The 22438-nt window shown below is 35.1% G+C and overlaps 1 protein-coding gene across 1 annotated transcript in view; it reads right to left on the minus strand.

The window, feature by feature from the left end:
- Nucleotides 1-22438, minus strand: part of LOC122403624 (sodium/hydrogen exchanger 9B2) — a 221689-nt gene that overhangs the window by 34159 nt on the left and 165092 nt on the right. The gene's annotated exons all lie outside the window — the stretch shown is intronic.

Genomic DNA, 22438 nt, shown 5'->3' on the forward strand with positions numbered 1-22438 from the left:
ATGAACCTATCCACTACATACTCCAACGTAAAGCGCCATCGTGCGGCCATAAGTGTGCAACACTGGTGAATGGCTTTGTGACGATTCGAATCGAAATTCGAGCCTTCTTAAACTTTGTTATTTCGTACAGTGCCGAACAAAATGATAGGACGTTGGATATTTTTAAATGTTTCTAATAGAATAAAGGATCTGTTAAATAATTGCAAGGCAATAATTGCACGTTCTTGTAGGATAATGCTGCAATACACACTGCAAAGACAATTAAAACATTTTTCAGTTCTAAAAATATGAGAGTTTTCTTGTAGCCTGCTATCCTAATCTTAACATAATTGATAACATAATCTTGTTATTATTTTAGATCTTAGATCGAGTTGATTAACTTCATAGACACGGGCTTCCCATGTTCGGTTTGCGTTTATTTCAATCGCCGTTTGTGGGTCGATAGTAATATAAAATGTAATTTATTCAAGGTCTAATTAACCAAACGGAGAAATTATAAACGTAACGAAGAAGAGATGTCTTATAAAACTGTTTCGATAGTAATACACAAGCCCGGGAATTCCCCGCGATCGACTGGCGAGCTTTTATTTGGGGGTTCCCCTACGGTCGACCAGTATTTGTGGCGGCTAACGTCACAGGCGTAGCAAGCGCCATCTAGTTAAGTTCCTAGTTTTAGTTAGTTTCTAGTTAGTTTTAGTTAGTATAAGTAAAACCTAAGTCACTAGTTGGTAGTATTAGATTTAAGTTGGATCACCCCCTTTCTTTTGGCCCAAGGGTTTTAGGGCCCAATTCTTTTCGACACCTCGACAAAGCTAGAAGTAAGGAAACGGTATTGTGTGTAAATAAAGACTTTAGTTAACACAACAACAGAATTGAACTTTATATATCTGAAGACTCTCCCAGTACGAACCTATCCACTAAATACTCCAACGTAAAGCGCCATCGTGCGGCCATAAGTGTGCAACACTGGTGAATGGCTTTGTGACGATTCGAATCGAAATTCGAGCCTTCTTAACCTTTGTTATTTCATACAGTGTCGGACAAAATGATAGGACGTTGGATATTTTTAAATGTTTCTAATAGAATACAGGATCTGTTAAATAATTGCAAGGCAATAATTGCACGTTCCTGTAGGATAATGCTGCAATACACACTGCAAAGACAATTAAAACATTTTTCAGTTCTAAAAATATGAGAGTTTTCTTGTAGCCTGCTATCCTAATCTTAACATAATTGATAACATAATCTTGTTATTATTTTAGATCTTAGATCGAGTTGATTAACTTCTTAGACACGGGGCTTCCCATGTTCGGTTTGCGTTTATTTCAATCGTCGTTTGTGGGTCGATAGTAATATAAAATGTAATTTATTCAAGGTCTAATAAACCATACAAAGAAATTATAAACGTAACGAAGAAGAGATGTCTTATAAAACTGTTTCGATAGTAATACACAAGCCCGGGAATTCCCCGCGATCGACTGGCGAGCTTTTATTTGGGGGTTCCCCTACGGTCGACCAGTATTTGTGGCGGCTAACGTCACAGGAGTAGTAAGCGCCATCTAGTTAAGTTCCTAGTTTTAGTTAGTTTCTAGTTAGTTTTAGTTAGTATAAGTAAAACCTAAGTCACTAGTTGGTAGTATTAGATTTAAGTTGGATCACCCCCTTTCTTTTGTCCCAAGGGTTTTAGGGCCCAATTCTTTTCGACACCTCGACAAAGCTAGAAGTAAGGAAACGGTATTGTGTGTAAATAAAGGCTTTAGTTAACGCAACAACAGAATTGAACTTTATATATTTGAAGACTCTCCCAGTACGAACCTATCCATTACATACTCCAACGTAAAGCGCCATCGTGCGGCCATAAGTGTGCAACACTGGTGAATGGCTTTGTGACGATTCGAATCGAAATTCGAGCCTTCTTAACCTTTGTTATTTCATACAGTGTCGGACAAAATGATAGGACGTTGGATATTTTTAAATGTTTCTAATAGAATACAGGATCTGTTAAATAATTGCAAGGCAATAATTGCACGTTCCTGTAGGATAATGCTGCAATACACACTGCAAAGACAATTAAAACATTTTTCAGTTCTAAAAATATGAGAGTTTTCTTGTAGCCTGCTATCCTAATCTTAACATAATTGATAACATAATCTTGTTATTATTTTAGATCTTAGATCGAGTTGATTAACTTCTTAGACACGGGGCTTCCCATGTTCGGTTTGCGTTTATTTCAATCGTCGTTTGTGGGTCGATAGTAATATAAAATGTAATTTATTCGGGTCTAATAAACCATGCAGAGAAATTATAAACGTAGCGAAGAAGAGATGTCTTATAAAACTGTTTCGATAGTAATACACAAGCCCGGGAATTCCCCGCGATCGACTGGCGAGCTTTTACTTGGGGGTTTCCCTACATTCCCTGTTTTTTTACAGAACAGTTTACGTTATTTTATGCCGACATTTTGCGTGCATATTAACCTATTTTTTACGAATGTTCGCAAATTTTTTCAAGTGGAAATAATCAAAACTGACTGAATTATATGCCACTGAACAGAGTATATAGGAAAAACATAGGCTGGCATTAATGCTCTTAATGCTAAACAATTTTGCTTTGAAAGATGAAAAAGGAGCTAATTTTTACTGGGATTTTTGTTTGACCTGTCTTATATTTATACCGTATACCTCTACGATAATCTTTTTTTACAGTTATATTAAATAATCAATTTCTGACTAAGTATTCTTTATTCTTCCCATGTTCGATTCCACTAACCATCAAAAGCTTAACTATAACAGCAATAACGAACTGTTATAATTGAACCATAGATTTAATACTTTAACTATACATAAAAGAACATTTGTACTCAATACTCATTCTAGTTAAAGAATAAAGCATTAAGTTTAGCTCGCAACACTTAATCCACGTAGTGACGTGACCCTCATTGTTTACAACAATGATAAATAATAATATTTATTATAAAAATTATAATAAAAATCATACATTGTTTAAAATCCGAGTTGTTCAAATATTTCATATTTTCCTATTAATATAAATTGATTTCGTTTGCATCGTATATTGCGTACAGTGTCATTAATCCTTCTGTACTGGTCGACCAAGATGAATTGAAATAATTTGTGTACAATATGTAACCGTTACTTTAAAATTCGTTCCTATTCATCGAACGCGATTAAAAAATTATTAAATATTATATCTGGTCTCGATTCAATATTTTCCTTCGATTTTGTAAAATCGTACGGTAATAGAAGCGAAACCCGAAGACAGTTAACGTACAAGGGATTAGTCGTTTAACCGTTGAAACGTGAGAATCTGCTTTGTATTTTCGTACATATGTATATTCATGTTTCCCGTGCATGACATTTGCATATCTAACTTGAACGAAGTAATCTACTGATGACATTTAGAGTACAACTAGCCGTACGTGTATAAATAGCGTTTCGACGAGAAGAAATATCTAATTTTAGCAGTTACACTCTGCTCCACAAGAGCGTGTCGGTCATATTTTCTGCGAAAAAAGGAATTGTTTATAATTGAACGTATGACCTCGAAATATATGCATTGTACTACAATGCATTTACTTAGTATGTTGTCCAGTCGCCATCATTGTCGATTATAGCCCGCGCACTGTTTAGGCATACATTCGGCGAGATTTTCCGCCATTGTTTCGGGTAGAGACCTCCATTTTGACGAATGTGACGTGTCAATTGTTTCACATTAAATACTCGCTTTTCTCTGAGCTTGACCTTCATTGCTGCTCACACGTTTTCGATGGGATTAGCGTCAGGCGACTGAGAAGGCCAATCCAGTGTCCTGATGCCATTTTCGCGTTACTACTCCGTGCATGCACAACTTCGGTGCTTAGGGTCATTATCCTCCTGAAGGACCCACAAGCTGTTATCTGAGCCAAATCATCTTCCAGCAGACTTTAATAAACAATGTTGATATATTTCGATCATCTTTAGGGCATTAAGATTGTCCGTAAACAGGTACAAAACTCCAAATCCTTGTCTACAGAAGCAACACTAGACATGTACCTTTACCGGGTGCTTCACTGTGCGCTGGATAACGGGAACTGCACGAGGTGACCACGCATGCCTTCTTGTACCCCAGGCCCAAAAAGAGGATTCATCCGTAACGATAATGTTGGAGAAATCACGGTCGATATTAGCCCTCGTCCACAACAGACGCTTTTCAACATTCTTTTCGGTCAAAAATGGTTTCAACTTTGTGCACCGCCACCCATAGTTAGCATCTTGTAATCGACGTCGAATTGTATTCAGGCTCACTTCTACACCCTTTTTCGTTAAAACTAACATGACTTTTCCTAGGGAATACCCAGGATACTTTTTAAAGATTCTTAAAATTGCTTTGTCGTCCTTTTCTGACGTTGAGAGACACTTGCCACGTTCGGGCAGGTCGTCAACATTTTTAACTTCCTCATATCTTTTCACCCACTTCTTAATAAAGGACACTGACTTGCCCATGTAGCGACTGGCCGCTGCGAACGACATTTTGGGTCCTTTTTGGATGATTACGGAGAAACACCGCTTCGAAGCGACTAGCGTACGCTGCACTCATTGTTATTTTTGTCACCTTCAACGCAGATAACAGCCCACACTACTGATTTAACCTCAAAGCTTTGAAGCCAAGTGCTCAAACAGTTGAATTAACCGATTGTTAAACAGATGCGCCGTCTCGTGACAAAATTAGGAACGACACGGTCTTGTGGAACTGAGTATAGATATCGTTTGGAATGCTAAATAAACTAGAACTGTTCGACAAAATTATTTGGAATTTCAATTGGATAAATTAAATTTGACAAAAGCTGTGATCTCATGAGAAGGTAATGAAAAAGTGATTTGAAATTTTAGTTGGACAAATTAAATTTTACTAAAGTTATTATTGCACAGAAAGGTCATGAAAAAGATCTTTGACATTTCAATTCGGTCAAGTTAAATTTTACAAAAGCTATGATGACGGAACTGATGACGGAACAAATCGTTAAATTTGATACTAAAGTACGAATAGTTTCTTATTCAAATAGAACTCAGTTATGACTCCACAGTAAAATTAAGAAAAAGAAAAAGAATTTTTAATCGACAGTGTTTTAAAGTCAAATTATTAATTTGCGTTGCGGAAATTGATGTTTGAATAATAAGTTTAAAAAACTATTCACGATATCAAGTGGATTTGACTGTATTAAGAAATATGTTATTTATATGGAGTTTAAATTTCAGAATAATGGGTTACTTAAACAGATGCGTCGTTTAGTGACAAAATTAGGAACGACACGCTCTTGTGGAACTGATTGTGTGTGTATCACTGTCCATTATTTTATAAACATTGTTTCGATAAGAAAAGAAAATAGGCCCAAATTGAAGTTAGAGAAAATGTCGCCCGATTGGCCATGCAGAAAAATTGTTTATTGATATCGTGGATCCTGTTCGACGACTTTACCGATTCACCGTTCGCGGACAATATCAGCAGGATCACCGTGTTATGTTACGAGGAATCGCCTGGCTCACATAGCGAGGATTGGCGCGGAATTAAATAAAATAAATCAACATGTAGGAAAATACGTTACGTAATCTGGATTGCAGGTAAACAGCGGCAGTAAATATCGGTCGATGTGCGAATTCCAGCCATTTCGAACGCGTATGCAAACCATCGGAATATTTCCATTCCACGTTGGCGAAAACTGTTGTCTTTTACCTCCTCTCTTTCAGTATCACAATTTTTAGGGTCTTCCCGCGTCGAAAATCCCTCTTTTTTTATTAATATTATTTTTTTTATTAAACTTCCCGTTTAGTATAAACGATCATCGAGCAGGATAAACGAACAGGAATATAGAGCAAGATAAATGACTCTTAAAATGAGCCCCAGACGTGATTCGTAAATTGAACGATGTTCATTTTACGAATCATTACTATATTTGTTTTGTGTAAACAAACAAATACTTTTTTAATAAAAGATACTAAATTATTTACAAGTGGAAAGTACTGACGTACTTCTTCTACAACTCTATATAAACCATGAATCACGCAGATGCACAATATTTGGATGAAACAACTTTAAATGTTTTTCAGCTTTTATTATAAATGCAGCTGCATCTGCCACCAACAACAATACTCTGTCGTATACAAACGTTGAATTAGTAAACTGAAATAAATATTCGAAAGCCCATATAAGCATTAATTTTATGAAAAGGAATGCAATAAATATATATGACATATGCAGTATGTTTCGACATATGTTTTTATAAAAAATATTATTTTTAAGGGCCTCTAGCGGTAAAACAAACTTCTATTTAGCTTTCACTCCTTTATCTATTTTCTAGGAATATATGCATTCGCATAAACATTCGTAGTCTAATAATCATACGTCGTTGTCATTCTTGATGTTTCTGATTTGGCAATTTTTATTAATTTTATCAGTTCTGTGGTCTGAGAGTAATATAAAATGTAATTTATTCGGGTCTAATAAACCATACAGCAAAATTATAAACGTAGCGAGGAAGAGATGTTTTGTAAAACTGTTTCGATAGTAATACATAAGCACGGGAGTTCCCCGCGACCGACTGGCGAGGTTTTACTTGGGGGTTCCCCTACGGTCGACCAGTACTTATAGCTCTTTTGCTATACTAATATTTAAGGGTGATTAGACAGCGGATGTGTTTTCACAATATTTATTTTCAACAAGAAAGAACAGTAAAAATCAACAATTAACAGTAATAGTGAACTTCGTCTACAAACACGTGTGCGCGGGTCGGGAGCTAAGACCGGAAGAAGGACGACAATTGTTTAAGATGGTTGACTCGACTCTTCTATAGAAGAAAAGCGGCATCGTGTGCAGCGCCAAAGCTGCGGACGTTAGCCACATACTCCAACGCAAAGCGCCATCGTGCGGCCATAAGCGTGCCACAAGTTCTTCATATTCCGACCGAACCAATGGCGTTGAAAAATCAATTTAAGAACTTGACGATAAGAAATTTGAATTTCGTATCCAGAGTCTACTTTTGATTATCTTAAGTTTATCTCTGGAGATATTTTAATTCCAACGTTGTTTCAACTTAAGCAGCGCCATTCAACACCATTTCAATGATGTTCAATGCACCTGCAAAAGCTTATAAATATCAAGTATATTGGAAATCTTTTAATAGCAAATCCTTTTCAACGTCCGCCACTCGATTCGGAAAAATGGGGGAGATTTTGATGGGTTTCAATTTCCACTAGCGTGCCGTAAAACTAACGCCACTACGATAAAACTGGACGAAGGGTGGGGCGTAACTCGTCACGATAAATGCGACATGGCAATAACGACCATTGCCTTTCGCGACTGTTTCATGAAAAAAACACGCGTATACGTAGCCATCACTAAATCATGTTACGACCGATAAAAGAGTACTCTTTCTTCTAAAGTAATTTATTTTTCGGTGGTTGTATAAAGGTACCAGGGCCGACGTATGCGAATACATGTTTTTTTTCTCGTTTATTATACGAGGTCTGCCCCAATTGATGGTGCAGCCTAAAAAGCAGCGAATCTACGGGGAGGAAAAATATGTCGAGAACGTAAAGTGATATTTTTTTTCGTACGAAATATCATTTCCAAATAAATTCACGTTCGAATAATCTCAGTGACGCCTAAAACAAACAGATATCATCGCAGTGTCTGCTGTTCAGATTAATCCTTTGCGGTTCTATGTCGATCTGAAATCGATAGTCTATTTCGTTCCGGCTGGTCTTGTGTCAATTCCAAATAAACATAGAATTTTTTTTTATTATTGCTTCATCTATCTCTTCGTAATATTGCGACTCGATGCAAAACATAATTACTTTGTCAATATTTGCGATGTTGTAAGATTAAAATGGGTTTAGGTGATTTGTGTTTGTGTTACGTTGTTGATTCAGGCGAAGAGTAAATATGTGCAGCGATCCCTCGCTAATGGTTCCTTGGGTCCACGACGCGAACTTTATCGAGGGAGGCACTAGGGAATTGGAAATTACTAGGGTTAATCGAGTTGTTGATTCTATGGAATATTACAAGTACATGTGTAATTACTTTTAAAAATTGTATGATTCTCAGTATGGTAATTCAACTTTACAATAATGGAGGCTGATTTGGTAATAACGTTACATCGCCATCAGTCTATTCTTTTATGTTGTGTTGGATATTAGGTTCTTGTATATTTCTTCTTCCTTATTTCTGAACTTCGTTTGCCATGTTTTCGAGGAAGTCTAAAATAATGTATTTTAAAATTTTGGAAGCTCTGATTTGTAGATAACGTTACACCACCATGAGCCTATTCTTTTGTGTTGAGTTTGATATTAGGACCTTATGTATTTCTTCTTCCATATTTCTGAACTTCGTTTCCCATGTTTTGGAGGAAGTTTAAAATAATGAACTTTAAAATATAGAAGACTCTGTTTTGTTAATAACGTTATACAATCATCAGTCTATTCATTTATTGTTGTGTATTTCTTCTTCCTTATTTCTGAACTTCGTTTTGCATGTTTTGGAGGAAGTTTAAAATAATGAACTTCAAAATTTTGAAGGCTCTGATTTGTAGTTAATGTTACACCACCATCAGCCTATTCTTTTGTGTTGTGTTTGATATTAGGTTCTTGTATATTTCTTCTTCCTTATTTCTGAACTTCGTTTGCCATGTTTTCGACGAAGTTCAAAATAATGAACTTTAAAATTTTGAAAGTTGTGATTTGTTTATAACGTTACACTACCAACAGTCTATTTTTTATTGTTGTGTATTTCTTCTTCCTTATTTCTGAACTTCGTCTTTCATGTTTTCGAGGAAGTTTAAAGTAATGAACTTTAAAATATTGAAGACTCTGTTTTGTTAATAACGTTACACAATCATCAGTCTATTCTTTTATTATTGTGTATTTCTTCTTCCTTATTTCTGAACTTCGTTTTGCATGTTTTGGAGGAAGTTTAAAATAATGAACTTTAAAATTTTGAAGGCTCTGATTTATAGTTAATGTTACACCACCATCAGCCTATTCTTTTGTGTTGTGTTTGATATTAGGTTCTTGTATATTTCTTCTTCCTTATTTCTGAACTTCGTTTGCCATGTTTTCGACGAAGTTTAAAATAATGAACTTTAAAATTTTGAAAGTTGTGATTTGTTTATAACGTTACACTACCAACAGTCTATTTTTTATTGTTGTGTATTTCTTCTTCCTTATTTCTGAACTTCGTCTTTCATGTTTTCGAGGAAGTTTAAAGTAATGAACTTTAAAATATTGAAGACTCTGTTTTGTTAATAACGTTACACAATCATCAGTCTATTCATTTATTGTTGTGTATTTCTTCTTCCTTATTTCTGAACTTCGTTTTGCATGTTTTGGAGGAAGTTTAAAATAATGAACTTTAAAATCTTGAAGGCTCTGATTTGTAGTTAATGTTACACCACCATCAGCCTATTCTTTTGTGTTGTGTTTGATATTAGGTTCTTGTATATTTCTTCTTCCTTATTTCTGAACTTCGTTTGCCATGTTTTCGACGAAGTTTAAAATAATGAACTTTAAAATTTTGAAAGTTGTGATTTGTTTATAACGTTACACTACCAACAGTCTATTCTTTTATTGTTGTGTATTTCTTCTTCCTTATTTCTGAACTTCGTCTTTCATGTTTTCGAGGAAGTTTAAAGTAATGAACTTTAAAATATTGAAGACTCTGTTTTGTTAATAACGTTATACAATCATCAGTCTATTCATTTATTGTTGTGTATCTCTTCTTCCTTATTTCTGAACTTCGTTTTGCATGTTTTGGAGGAAGTTTAAAATAATGAACTTTAAAATTTTGAAGGCTCTGATTTGTAGTTAATGTTACACCACCATCAGCCTATTCTTTTGTGTTGTGTTTGATATTAGGTTCTTGTATATTTCTTCTTCCTTATTTCTGAACTTCGTTTGCCATGTTTTCGACGAAGTTTAAAATAATGAACTTTAAAATTTTGAAAGTTGTGATTTGTTTATAACGTTACACTACCAACAGTCTATTCTTTTATTGTTGTGTATTTCTTCTTCCTTATTTCTGAACTTCGTCTTTCATGTTTTCGAGGAAGTTTAAAGTAATGAACTTTAAAATATTGAAGACTCTGTTTTGTTAATAACGTTATACAATCATCAGTCTATTCATTTATTGTTGTGTATCTCTTCTTCCTTATTTCTGAACTTTGTTTTGCATGTTTTGGAGGAAGTTTAAAATAATGAACTTTAATATTTTGAAGGCTCTGATTTGTAGTTAATGTTACACCACCATCAGCCTATTCTTTTGTGTTGTGTTTGATATTAGGTTCTTGTATATTTCTTCTTCCTTATTTCTGAACTTCGTTTGCCATGTTTTCGACGAAGTTTGAAATAATGAACTTTAAAATTTTGAAAGTTGTGATTTGTTTATAACGTTACACTACCAACAGTCTATTTTTTTATTGTTGTGTATTTCTTCTTCCTTATTTCTGAACTTCGTCTTTCATGTTTTCGAGGAAGTTTAAAGTAATGAACTTTAAAATAATGAAGGCTGTTTTGTTAATATCGTTACACAATCATCAGTCTATTCATTTATTGTTGTGTATTTCTTCTTCCTTATTTCTGAACTTCGTTTTGCATGTTTTGGAGGAAGTTTAAAATAATGAACTTTAAAATTTTGAAGGCTCTGATTTGTAGTTAATGTTACACCACCATCAGCCTATTCTTTTGTGTTGTGTTTGATATTAGGTTCTTGTATATTTCTTCTTCCTTATTTCTGAACTTCGTTTGCCATGTTTTCGACGAAGTTTGAAATAATGAACTTTAAAATTTTGAAAGTTGTGATTTGTTTATAACGTTACACTACCAACAGTCTATTTTTTTATTGTTGTGTATTTCTTCTTCCTTATTTCTGAACTTCGTCTTTCATGTTTTCGAGGAAGTTTAAAGTAATGAACTTTATAATATTGAAGACTCTGTTTTGTTAATAACGTTATACAATCATCAGTCTATTCATTTATTGTTGTGTATCTCTTCTTCCTTATTTCTGAACTTCGTTTTGCATGTTTTGGAGGAAGTTTAAAATAATGAACTTTAAAATTTTGAAGGCTCTGATTTGTAGTTAATGTTACACCACCATCAGCCTATTCTTTTGTGTTGTGTTTGATATTAGGTTCTTGTATATTTCTTCTTCCTTATTTCTGAACTTCGTTTGCCATGTTTTCGACGAAGTTTGAAATAATGAACTTTAAAATTTTGAAAGTTGTGATTTGTTTATAACGTTACACTACCAACAGTCTATTTTTTTATTGTTGTGTATTTCTTCTTCCTTATTTCTGAACTTCGTCTTTCATGTTTTCCAGGAAGTTTAAAGTAATGAACTTTAAAATATTGAAGACTCTGTTTTGTTAATATCGTTACACAATCATCAGTCTATTCATTTATTGTTGTGTATTTCTTCTTCCTTATTTCAGAACTTTGTTTTGCATGTTTTGGAGGAAGTTTAAAATAATGAACTTTAAAATTTTGAAGGCTCTGATTTGTAGTTAATGTTACACCACCATCAGCCTATTCTTTTGTGTTGTGTTTGATATTAGGTTCTTGTATATTTCTTTTTTCTTATATCTGAACTTCGTTTGCCATGTTTTCGACGAAGTTCAAAATAATGAACTTTAAAATTTTGAAAGTTGTGATTTGTTTATAACGTTACACTACCAACAGTCTATTTTTTATTGTTGTGTATTTCTTCTTCCTTATTTCTGAACTTCGTCTTTCATGTTTTCCAGGAAGTTTAAAGTAATGAACTTTAAAATATTGAAGACTCTGTTTTGTTAATATCGTTACACAATCATCAGTCTATTCTTTTATTATTGTGTATTTCTTCTTTCTTATTTCTGAGCTTCGTTTTCCATGTTTTTAAGGAAGGTTGTTCGTTGTCAATGTTTTCTACTTCTACGTATGTACATTTAATCATCATCTTTGTAATGTTAACCTCGTCGATGCAGTTCCATGAAAAAGTATCGAACATTAACAAAGGACTAATGTAATAGTTTCACATCCGCGTGAAAAACATAAAGATTGTATCAACCTTAAGAAAGCAACAGAAACCTCCAAACAAACTATTACAAGCCATTTTCTTGGAAACTAACAGGAAATGTTGACTTCATTTCTTAAAAATTAAATCTCCAATCTCTTCGTGTGCAAGAAGGAAGAATGAGTCACCTAGATTCTGTTAAACGGAATATCTTCAAAAGACTGTTCTTATGAAATTGAATAGTACTTATGTTAGGAATTGCAACAGTTATTAGCATACCCCTCATTTAGTTAACGTTATTTTAAATTACTTAATTATCTATTTGGCAAGTACCTCATGGTACAATGAAAATTGCCGTATTATAAACCCCTTAAGCGCCGTACTTTGGGACCATACTGTGAGTAAAATGGACAAAAATCTATTTATTTAAACAACGACGACACTATACAAAAGATACGAACAATTAAAACCCACTGATAAAAACGAGTACGATTTTTTCTCTTTCTCCTCTCAGTGAGACACGTCTTCCAGCTCACATTTGTTTTAATACTCTCTCTCTCGATCCTTGATTCGTACTACCTGTTAGACATGTGGCGCTGCTTCGCTGTGGGTAGAGGATCTCGTGTGAATTCGTAGGAGGGCAGAAAAAACTCATCTGCCAGTGGACTCCATCAGTAAGGCTTTCTAGCAGGCCCTGCCTTAGACGACTGGGATATTGGGAAATCGTTCGAGGAGTGTATATATAGCAACGGAGGGGTTGGTCAAGCGCTTGTGAGAGCGCGACCCCTCTGGTGGCGAGCATGGGAGGCGACGCCACAGACACAACGTTCGGTCGCTCACTCTCTCAACCATGAAACACATATTCTCTAGATACATCGCCATGCTCACTTACAAAAATAAACACTAGGCCACGACATACAAATAAAGTTCACTTTCTTAACCATATTTCCACATATACCTGCCCCTTGGGACCGCGGACACCCACCCCTGTACCACCCTTAGTGGGCGGAATTTTGAATATCTGAGGACTGGCCCACGAGGGATGAATAGAGGTTTGATTGGATACACAAGGTCTCCACCTATTTTGAAATCTATATAAAATCGTGGGGCATAAGACTTTCCAAATTAGAACACTTCAAGAACAGTTAAAACATCTTAAGAATTTCATAAGAATCGAACTAATATAATTAAACAAATGTCATTAGACCATAGCATTTGTCGTATTATATGCGATCTGGTACTTCGTACAACACGAAATACGAAAAAAATTACAAATATAAAATCTTTCTTTATCGTGAAAAAATCAAAATTCCAATTTATCCGTATTTTGTACATGGATGTGTAGATTCTCTGTACAAATGGAGAAAACAAAATCATTAATATCCAACGAGAAAAATAAAAAAATGTGCTATTTTTTAACATATTGTTTAAACAAATAAAAGTTTTGCAAATCTCTTTACACCATCAAATTCGCCGTTTAAAAACATAAATTTCATCCATTCGAAGCACACCCCTATCTCTAATAGTTTCCGAGATATTCAACAAAGTATGTTTGAACCCCCAACTTTGAGGGCTGATTTTAACCCCTTAAAGTGAATATTAGCAGCTACAAAAAAATACGTGTCTAATAGATTTATGAGAACTACAAAATTACAAAGTTTCATCAAAATTGGAGATTTACACCTCGAGATGGTCCCTTGTAAGAACATTGAAATTACACTGGTAACATATGTACATCTTTATAAATAAATTCAGATGTTTGTAAATAGTATTGAACTTCTATTTACTAAATAAACGATTCCACGAACATAGTGGGAGCCTACAACTTAATCAATCAACTTGATTTCATTTTGCATAATTACAGAGCATCTTTTAAACTTCTGTTATTGGCCAAAACTTCGTAATATACGTTTTCGCGTCCAGGATCGAGTTGATTATTGGACCAACTGGCCAATCGCTTCTCTAATTGCACCGTGGAATACCAAAAGCGAAAACAAATCTACGGCGTTCAATCAACAGAATTTAATCATCCGCGATATTTTTTTGGTTTTTTTTTACTGCGTCACGTTTGCACAACGGCCAGGTGAAATACCAAAATATCCGTTTCGTTATTTCGTGCAGATAGCAAGACGCTTCTGAAAATTCGCCACGCATCGAAACGCGAGAATCAATTTTGAATTTCGAGCATCGACGCTGACGGCGACGTAAATGTAACCGGTGTATAAAACTAGAAATCGTATTCCGATATCGGTGACGGTCGCGGCGCGGAATACGTGCCCAGTCACGGGATCGAAGGATTTACGAGTAAACTACGGAAAATATTAACACGTTCGGTATTATGGCGATCACCGGTGACCGGCGTCTGACTTTTCGTTCGAGTTATGGGGGTCAACGATAAGCGACAGGGTGCTTTTTACTCTGGCGAGTCATGCGCAACCGGTTTATTGGAAATAAAACGCCGCGAGGAAATAGCCTTAGTACCGTAACGCGGTAAGCTGCTCGCAGAAATAATAAAAGGAACGAAAAGGGGAAGTTATTAACACTAGAAAGACTGAAACTTAGTATATACCTATATTGCCCAAAAGCAGTCAAAATGACTGCATTGTGAAAGACTAACTAATGTGTAAAGACATTTGTTCAAAATTAATTTTTAATATTATGTTATAATATTATGAATTTAGGGCGCAGAAATAAAATAAACAACTTGTTAGAACAAGTATCGCTGCATAAAGATTCGAATAACAAGTACTACTTTAGCTTATTGATAAACTGCAATTTATCAATAGGTCTGGATTAGGTCTGGGTTAGGTCTGGATTAGATCTGAGTTAGATCTGAGTTAGGTCTGGGTTAGGTCTGGATTAGATCTGAGTTAGGTCTGGGTTAGGTCTGGATTAGATCTGGATTAGATCTGGGTTAGGTCTGGATTAGATCTGGATTAGATTTGGGTTAGGTCTGGATTAGATCTTGGTTAGGTCTGGGTTAGGTCTGGGTTAGGTCTGGGTTAGGTCTCATTTACACTGTTGTTGTATTTTGTAATTTCCAAGTGTATGATTTGGTTTGAACTCGAAAAAATGTCGAATGGGACTTGACGAACAATGCTTTTAAGTGCTTTATTTGAAATTTACCTGTTAAAATAAGTGTTTTATTTACACTGTTGTTGTATTTTGTAATTTCCAAGTGTATGATATCTGTTTGGTTTGGACTTGAAAGAATGTCGAGTGAGACTTGACGAAGGTGCTCCTGAGATCAAAATTGATGTCGAATCACACTCGACATAGGAGTGCAAAGGGTTAAGATAATTTGGATTATTAACTAATCCAGACCTAACCCAGACCTAACCCAGACCTAAACCAGACCTAACCCAGATCTAATTCAGATCTAATCAAGACCTAACCCAGAGCTAACTCAGATCTAATCCAGACCTAACCCAGACCTAACACAGATCTAACTCAGATCTAATCTAGACCTAACCCAGACCTAACCCAGACCTAAACCAGACCTAACCCAGATCTAATTCAGATCTAATCCAGACCTAACCCAGAGCTAACTCAGATCTAATCCAGACCTAACCCAGACCTAACTCAGATCTAACTCAGATCTAATCCAGACCTAACCCAGACCTAACTCAGATCTAACTCAGATCTAATCCAGACCTAACCCAGACCTAACCCAGACCTAAACCAGACCTAACCCAGATCTAATTCAGATCTAATCCAGACCTAACCCAGAGCTAACTCGGATCTAATCCAGACCTAACCCGGACCTAACTCAGATCTAACTCAGATCTAATCCAGACCTAACCCAGACCTAACCCAGATCTAGGGTCTGGGTTAGGTCTGGGTTAGGTCTTGGTTATGTCTCGGTTAGGTCTGGGTTAGGTCTGGATTAGATCTGGGTTAGGTCTGTGTTAGGTCTGGGTTAGGTACGCCCAAATCGACAATTTATCATGTACTTGTATGTTATCATGTGTTGGTAATCGAAAAAAAATGAAAACTGTTATTTCAATACAGAGTCGAACTGGTCATATAAGAAATTTACTCAATTCAATAATAAGAGTCATTTGATTATTTAAAATTTCCCAAGCAGTCAAAATGACTGCTTTTGGGCGATATAGGTATAACACGTATATATATATCGGAAATGAAGGAGGGGGGAGGTAACTACAATTATTAATAAACGCATTTATATGTTGTGCAAAAAGTCACAAAATTCTAAGAAATTGTGTCATTATATACATAATTGTTTTTCTAATTGAAATTAAAAAGCAGTCAAAATGACTTCCTTGGGCAATCTAGTGTTAAAGGAGATTCCAACGTTCTTCGGCGTTAATTTGTTCGAAATCACTCAAAACAGCGACGATCAATTGAAGAAAACGAGAAGTAAACAATTTCAATAGTTTACGTATTGAAACACCAGCGTACAAACTGCGTTAAATAACATCTGTCGATGTCAATGGTAGCGAGGAGATGTTAACACTTTAACGACTGCTCACACAATATGTGTGTGATAGCCGGAACAACCGTTAACGACCGCTCACACAACATGTGTGTGATGCTACCGCCGAAGGTTGTTGGCCAGTACCACACTCTTTGTGTGATAATTTATGAATGTAAACAAGCGTGGATATTACTATTGGCTTCGTATTTCATCGCCACGTCTTCGATTTTAGGTAATTATTGCCAATTTTTAATTTTTGATTTTAAACTACAGTGGTGTACCACGTAAATTATGGAGCAAATATCGGCGGTCGACGTTGGTGTAGTACGCTAAGCTGCCGTATAAGCGCTAGTGTCGCGCGCGTTTTCTAGTTCAAAATGTTGAAATAGCGCTAGTTTCACTTGTGTTTTGTTGAAGCAACAACAAGTAACAATATGACAACAATAAGTACAATACGACAATATTAGCAAGTTTTATTTTGGCAAGTTTGGTGCAGGTATTTCGTCGATCATTCTGTGAAGGAAAAGGAATGCTTATATAGGACAAATGTGCGGATAATTTATTTGATATTCTAATTGAATTTCTGGATTTTGGAGAAATAGAAAAGTTTGCAACTTTGCATCTTTTAGAGAAACAAATTGAAACGGAACTTTCGCAATTTTCAATTCCCGGAAACCTCGAAGGAAAAACAAAAAAGTGGACCAAGAATGTTTCTTTGTATTTCATAAATTGTGCCATATTTAACGTTCTGTATATATCGACATTTGAATAAGAAGCACATTCGGAAATTAAATTACCACGATTGTTTAATTAAATTAGGAACTGCGTGGATTAAAACTACTAATGATGCTGATCCTACTACATCTCGCGTCGTTCGTTCCAATCCAGTGGAAATATTAACTGGAGGAATAAAACATCAATTAATTCAAATATCGGCAATAAAAAAGGGTGTACGAAGGGATTGCCATGTTTGCTATGCAAATAAAATTAGAAAACCTACATATTTTATGTGTAAGTCATGTAAAATACCATTACATGTAGGTGATTGCTTTAATAATTATCATACAAAGGAAAAATATTAAATTTGTCGTTAAATTGTTGTTGTTTTTCGTTTTATGTTAACTTTTTCGTCAATTCAATAAAGTTCTTTAAAATTAATTCTTCAAAAATACTGCCGGCCCCTGGCGACGTTTGACTGCGTAGACGGGCGGTCGTTAAAGTGTTAAAACGATAATAAAATTCGCAACTCTTAATGACAAAGACAGTAGAATAAATTTTAAGAAATAGTTTGAATGCAACGTTCGATAATATCGTGTTTGTGTGCGATTGTATGTGGCAATAATCGTATTTATGTGCGTTTGTATATGAATATATGCGACAGTAATTGTTTGTGTCTGTTTGTATGTGATTATATTCATTATAAGTGCCAATAATTGTATTTATATGTGACAGTAATCACAAGTAACGATAATCATATTTACATGTCTGTGGCGTCGCTTCCCATGCTCGCCACCAGAGGGGTCGCGCTCTCACAAGCGCTCGACCCTCGGTTGCTATATATACAATCCTCGACCGTGAATATATACGACAATAATCGATTGTCTCTGTTTGTAATTATAGTGCCAACAATCGTGTGCACATGTGACCATAATCGTGTTTATATATGATAGTATGCGATCACAAGTAACAATAATTTAATTTATACGTGTTTATATGTAGGAATATATACAACAAGAATCGTTTGTCTCTGTTTGCATATGATTATATGTAACAATAACTACATTTGTCTATTCACCATCATTATAAGTGCCAACAATCGTGTTTATATGTGATAATATATGATCACAAATGTTCTTGTTAATATCTTAGCAGCTCGAAACTAAATCATGTAATTCATTTTTATAATAATGATTATTTAAGATTATGACATATGGACCATTCTCTATTTGCAACAATTTGTTAAGCATCGAAGCCATCCTTAGAGTAACCACTAATAAGGAGACGTCATTTATTGAATGCGTTACCGAACTTTCCAACCAAAGTAATTAAACACCTTGAAACAAGTAATATTCCTTTGTATACTGTTTAAACTACGATAAGGTATCGAGTTTGCCAAGGGGGAAATGAGGTGCCATTTAAATAAACGTACTGACATTGATAATAGATATGCCTTTAGCGATAATATTGTTTGACCTGTATGTACTTCGTAGTCCACTGATAATTGATTAACCTTAAAAAACTATAATCAATATTGAAAATGAAGAATGCACAATTCGGTTCCTGTTAGTTAAAAAATTCCAATATTCGAAAATATGTTTAAATATATAAAGAGATTCTTATCACTACTAATATACTACATCAACAACGATATAGTTATAATTACAGATAATTAGACACGTACGAATTTATCATTTTTCCATACATTTTATATTCATTTAATTATGCGCGCTTGTTTATTGCTTCGCGTTAAATATGCTTCGCAAATTCAATTAACGTAACCGAAACAGTACTTTATTATTCATCGTTGACTTCGCGCGGAACAAGAGATTTCACTTTCATGAGTTCAGAACTGAAATCAGTTTGTAGTCGCGCTGCTCATTTAAGTTAATTAAAATATCGAAACTCAGGACGAGAGTTATATCAGCACGCGGCACAACATTTCAACCGAATAAAATTACGTTATTTACCAACGGGAATAAACATTCGCAGGAACGCCAATTCGTTAGAAAGGGCAAATTACTATCACCTTTTACTCGCGTCCGCGATTCCTCGCGCGTCCGCAATATTATTACGTTTTACACGGCTAACAAACTATTGGTAAACTGATTTACAACAACGAAAACAACGAATGCCTCGTATACTAGAATTAGCAACCGATTATCCAATTATCGTTCACGAAAATTATTTAATTTCGGAATCAATTGGATTGGCTTCAACAAATGAATACATATGTAGATATAATTGCAGTTATAACAAAGAATAAGAAATAAGAATAACAAGAAGTACAGTACAAATAGAAATATATATGTTTTATGAAAATTAAAAACAAAAATAGCCACATTAGTATAATACACTGAAGACGTAGGATTAGAATTATAAATATTGATCAAGAAGCTTTAGTTGAAACAGCTGTCACGGCCTGAAATATCTGCAATTTGTCGTCGTTCGAATTTCTACGACCTGCCACAAATTCGAATCGAAGAAAGTATTGCGTCGTTTGCAATTTTCACAGAATCAACGAGAGTCAACAGCGTCCTCTATATTCGAGATAAAAGAAATCCTCGATATTCGTGAACTATATTTAACTCACATTGTTCTAAATACTTATTATACTATTTGCAACTTTTATCTGATACGTTGAAAATCATAGTTTGACAAAATTCATTTATGTATTTAACAATACGAAACACTAACGACAAGCTCGTTTCGTGGAAAATCTCGAAACGAGACATCGGGAAACTTTCCAAGAATAAAAAGTAGAAATACTAGTTGTTCGGAATAATTTTGCATTCGGTTTAACCAACTTGGTCACTCTGCATTTCTTTGCAATAGAATATTTCAATGGCAAAGTCGATGTGACAATGGATCTTTAACTACCACGTTTCCAAAGAAGTTACACTTGTTTATTGAATGGAAAAGATCGACACAGATTCTGAAAAAGTGTAGTTTTTATCAAATTTAGACATAATTTAGACGATACTATGTCTATTTACTACGAATTTTTAAATATTTTCAATATACGCCAGAATAATGAAAACGTGTTTATATCGCGAAAAGGTACAGTTTCTGAACCTATGTTCATCATATAACATTTTTCATCCTTCAAGTGGATGATAAAATCGCAATGGATAAGTTTATAATTTTATTTAAAATACACACGGTTTGAGTAACCCATCATTCTGAAATTTAAACTCCATATAAATACCATATTTTTTAATACAGTCAAATCCACTTGATATCGTGAATAGTTTTTTAAACTTATTATTCAGACATCAATTTCCGCAACGCAAATTAATAATTTGACTTTAAAACACTGTCGATTAAAAATTCTTTTTCTTTTTCTTAATTTTACCGTGAGTCATAACTGAGTTCTATTCGAATAAGAAACTATTGGTACTTTAGTATCAAATTTACCGATTTGTTCCGTCATCAGTTCCGTCATCATAGCTTTTGTAAAATTTAACTTGACCGAATTGAAATGTCAAAGATCTTTTTCATGACCTTTCTGTGCAATAATAACTTTAGTAAAATTTAATTTGTCCAACTAAAATTTCAAATCACTTTTTCATTACATTTCAGATCACAGCTTTTGTCAAATTTACTTTATCCAATTGAAATTCCAAATAATTTTGTCGAACAGTTCTTGTTTATTTAGCATTCCAAACGATATCTATACTCAGTTCCACAAGAGCGTGTCGTTCCTAATTTTGCCACTAGACGACGCATCAGTTTAACAATCGGTTAATTCAACAGTTTGAACACTTGACTTCAATGCTTTGAGGTTAAATCAGTAGTGTGGGCTGTTATCTGCGTTGAAGGTGACAAAAATAACAATGAGTGCAGCGTACGCTAGTCACTTCGAAGCGGTGTTTCTCTATAATCATCCAAAAGGACCAAAAATGTCGTTCGCAGCGGTCAGTCGCTACATGAGCAAGTCAGTGTCCTTTATTAAGAAGTGGGTGAAAAGTTATGAGGAAGTTAAAAATGTTGACAACCTGCCACAACCTGGCAAGCGTCTGTCAACGTCAGAAAAGGACGACAAAGCAATTTTAAGAATCTGTAAAAAGAATCCTGGGTATTCCCTAGGAAAAGTTAGTTTTAGCGAAAAAGGGTGTAGAAGTGAGCCTCAATACAATTCGACGTCGATTACATGATGCTAACTCTGGGTGGCGGTGCACAAAGTTGAAACCATTTTTGACAGAAAAGCTTGTTGAAAAGCGTTTGTTGTGGGCGAGGGTTAATATCGACCGTGATTTCTCCAACATTATCTTTACGGATGAATCCTCTTTTTGGGCCTGGGGTACAAGAAGGCATGCGTGGTCACCTCGTGCAGATCCCGTTATCCAGCGCACAGTGAAGCACCCGGTAAAGGTGCATGTCTAGGGTTGCTTCTGTAGACAAGGATTTGGAGTTTTGTACCTGTTTACGGACAATCTTAATGCCCAAAAGATGATCGAAATATATCAACATTGTTTATTAAAGTCTGCTGGAAGATGATTTGGCTCAGATAACAGCTTGTGGGTGCTTCAGGAGGATAATGACCCTAAGCACCGAAGTCGTGCATGCACGGAGTAGTAACGCGAAAATGGCATCAGGACACTGGATTGGCCTTCTCAGTCGCCTGACGCTGATCCCATCGAAAACGTGTGGGCAGCAATGAAGGTCAAGCTCATAGAAAAGCGAGTATTTAATGTGAAACAATTGACACGTCACATCCGCCAAATATGGAGGTCTCTACCCGAAACAATGGCGGAAAATTTCGCCGAAAGTATGCCTAAACGGTGCGCGGGCTATAATCGACAATGATGGCGACTGGACAACATACTAAGTAAATGCATTGTAGTACAATGCTTATATTTCGAGGTCATACGTTCAATTATAAACAATTCCTTTTTTCGCAGAAAGTATGACCGACACGCTCTTGTGGAACAGAGTGTATATCCCAATTAAAAGAAAAATTACATTTTAATATAAATGCCAACACAACGGATTACAATACAAATATGTGCAATTAATATCCGTAAATCTAGAGTATTCAGAATTTCAGCCCCTCATTTTTATAATTATTTTACGCTGTATCTACTTGTTGGGAATTCCAACAGTTATTAGCATACCCGTCATTTAGTTAATGTTATTTTAAATTACTTAATTAGCTATTTGGCAAGTACCTCATGGTACAAAGAAAATTGCCGTATTATAAATCCGTTAAGCACCGTACTTTGGGACCATACCTGCCCCTTGAGACCG

The sequence above is a fragment of the Colletes gigas genome, unplaced genomic scaffold, assembly GCF_013123115.1.
Source record: "Colletes gigas isolate AHSC1104 unplaced genomic scaffold, ASM1312311v1 Colletes_gigas_Sc00064, whole genome shotgun sequence".
NCBI lineage: Eukaryota > Metazoa > Arthropoda > Insecta > Hymenoptera > Colletidae > Colletes > Colletes gigas.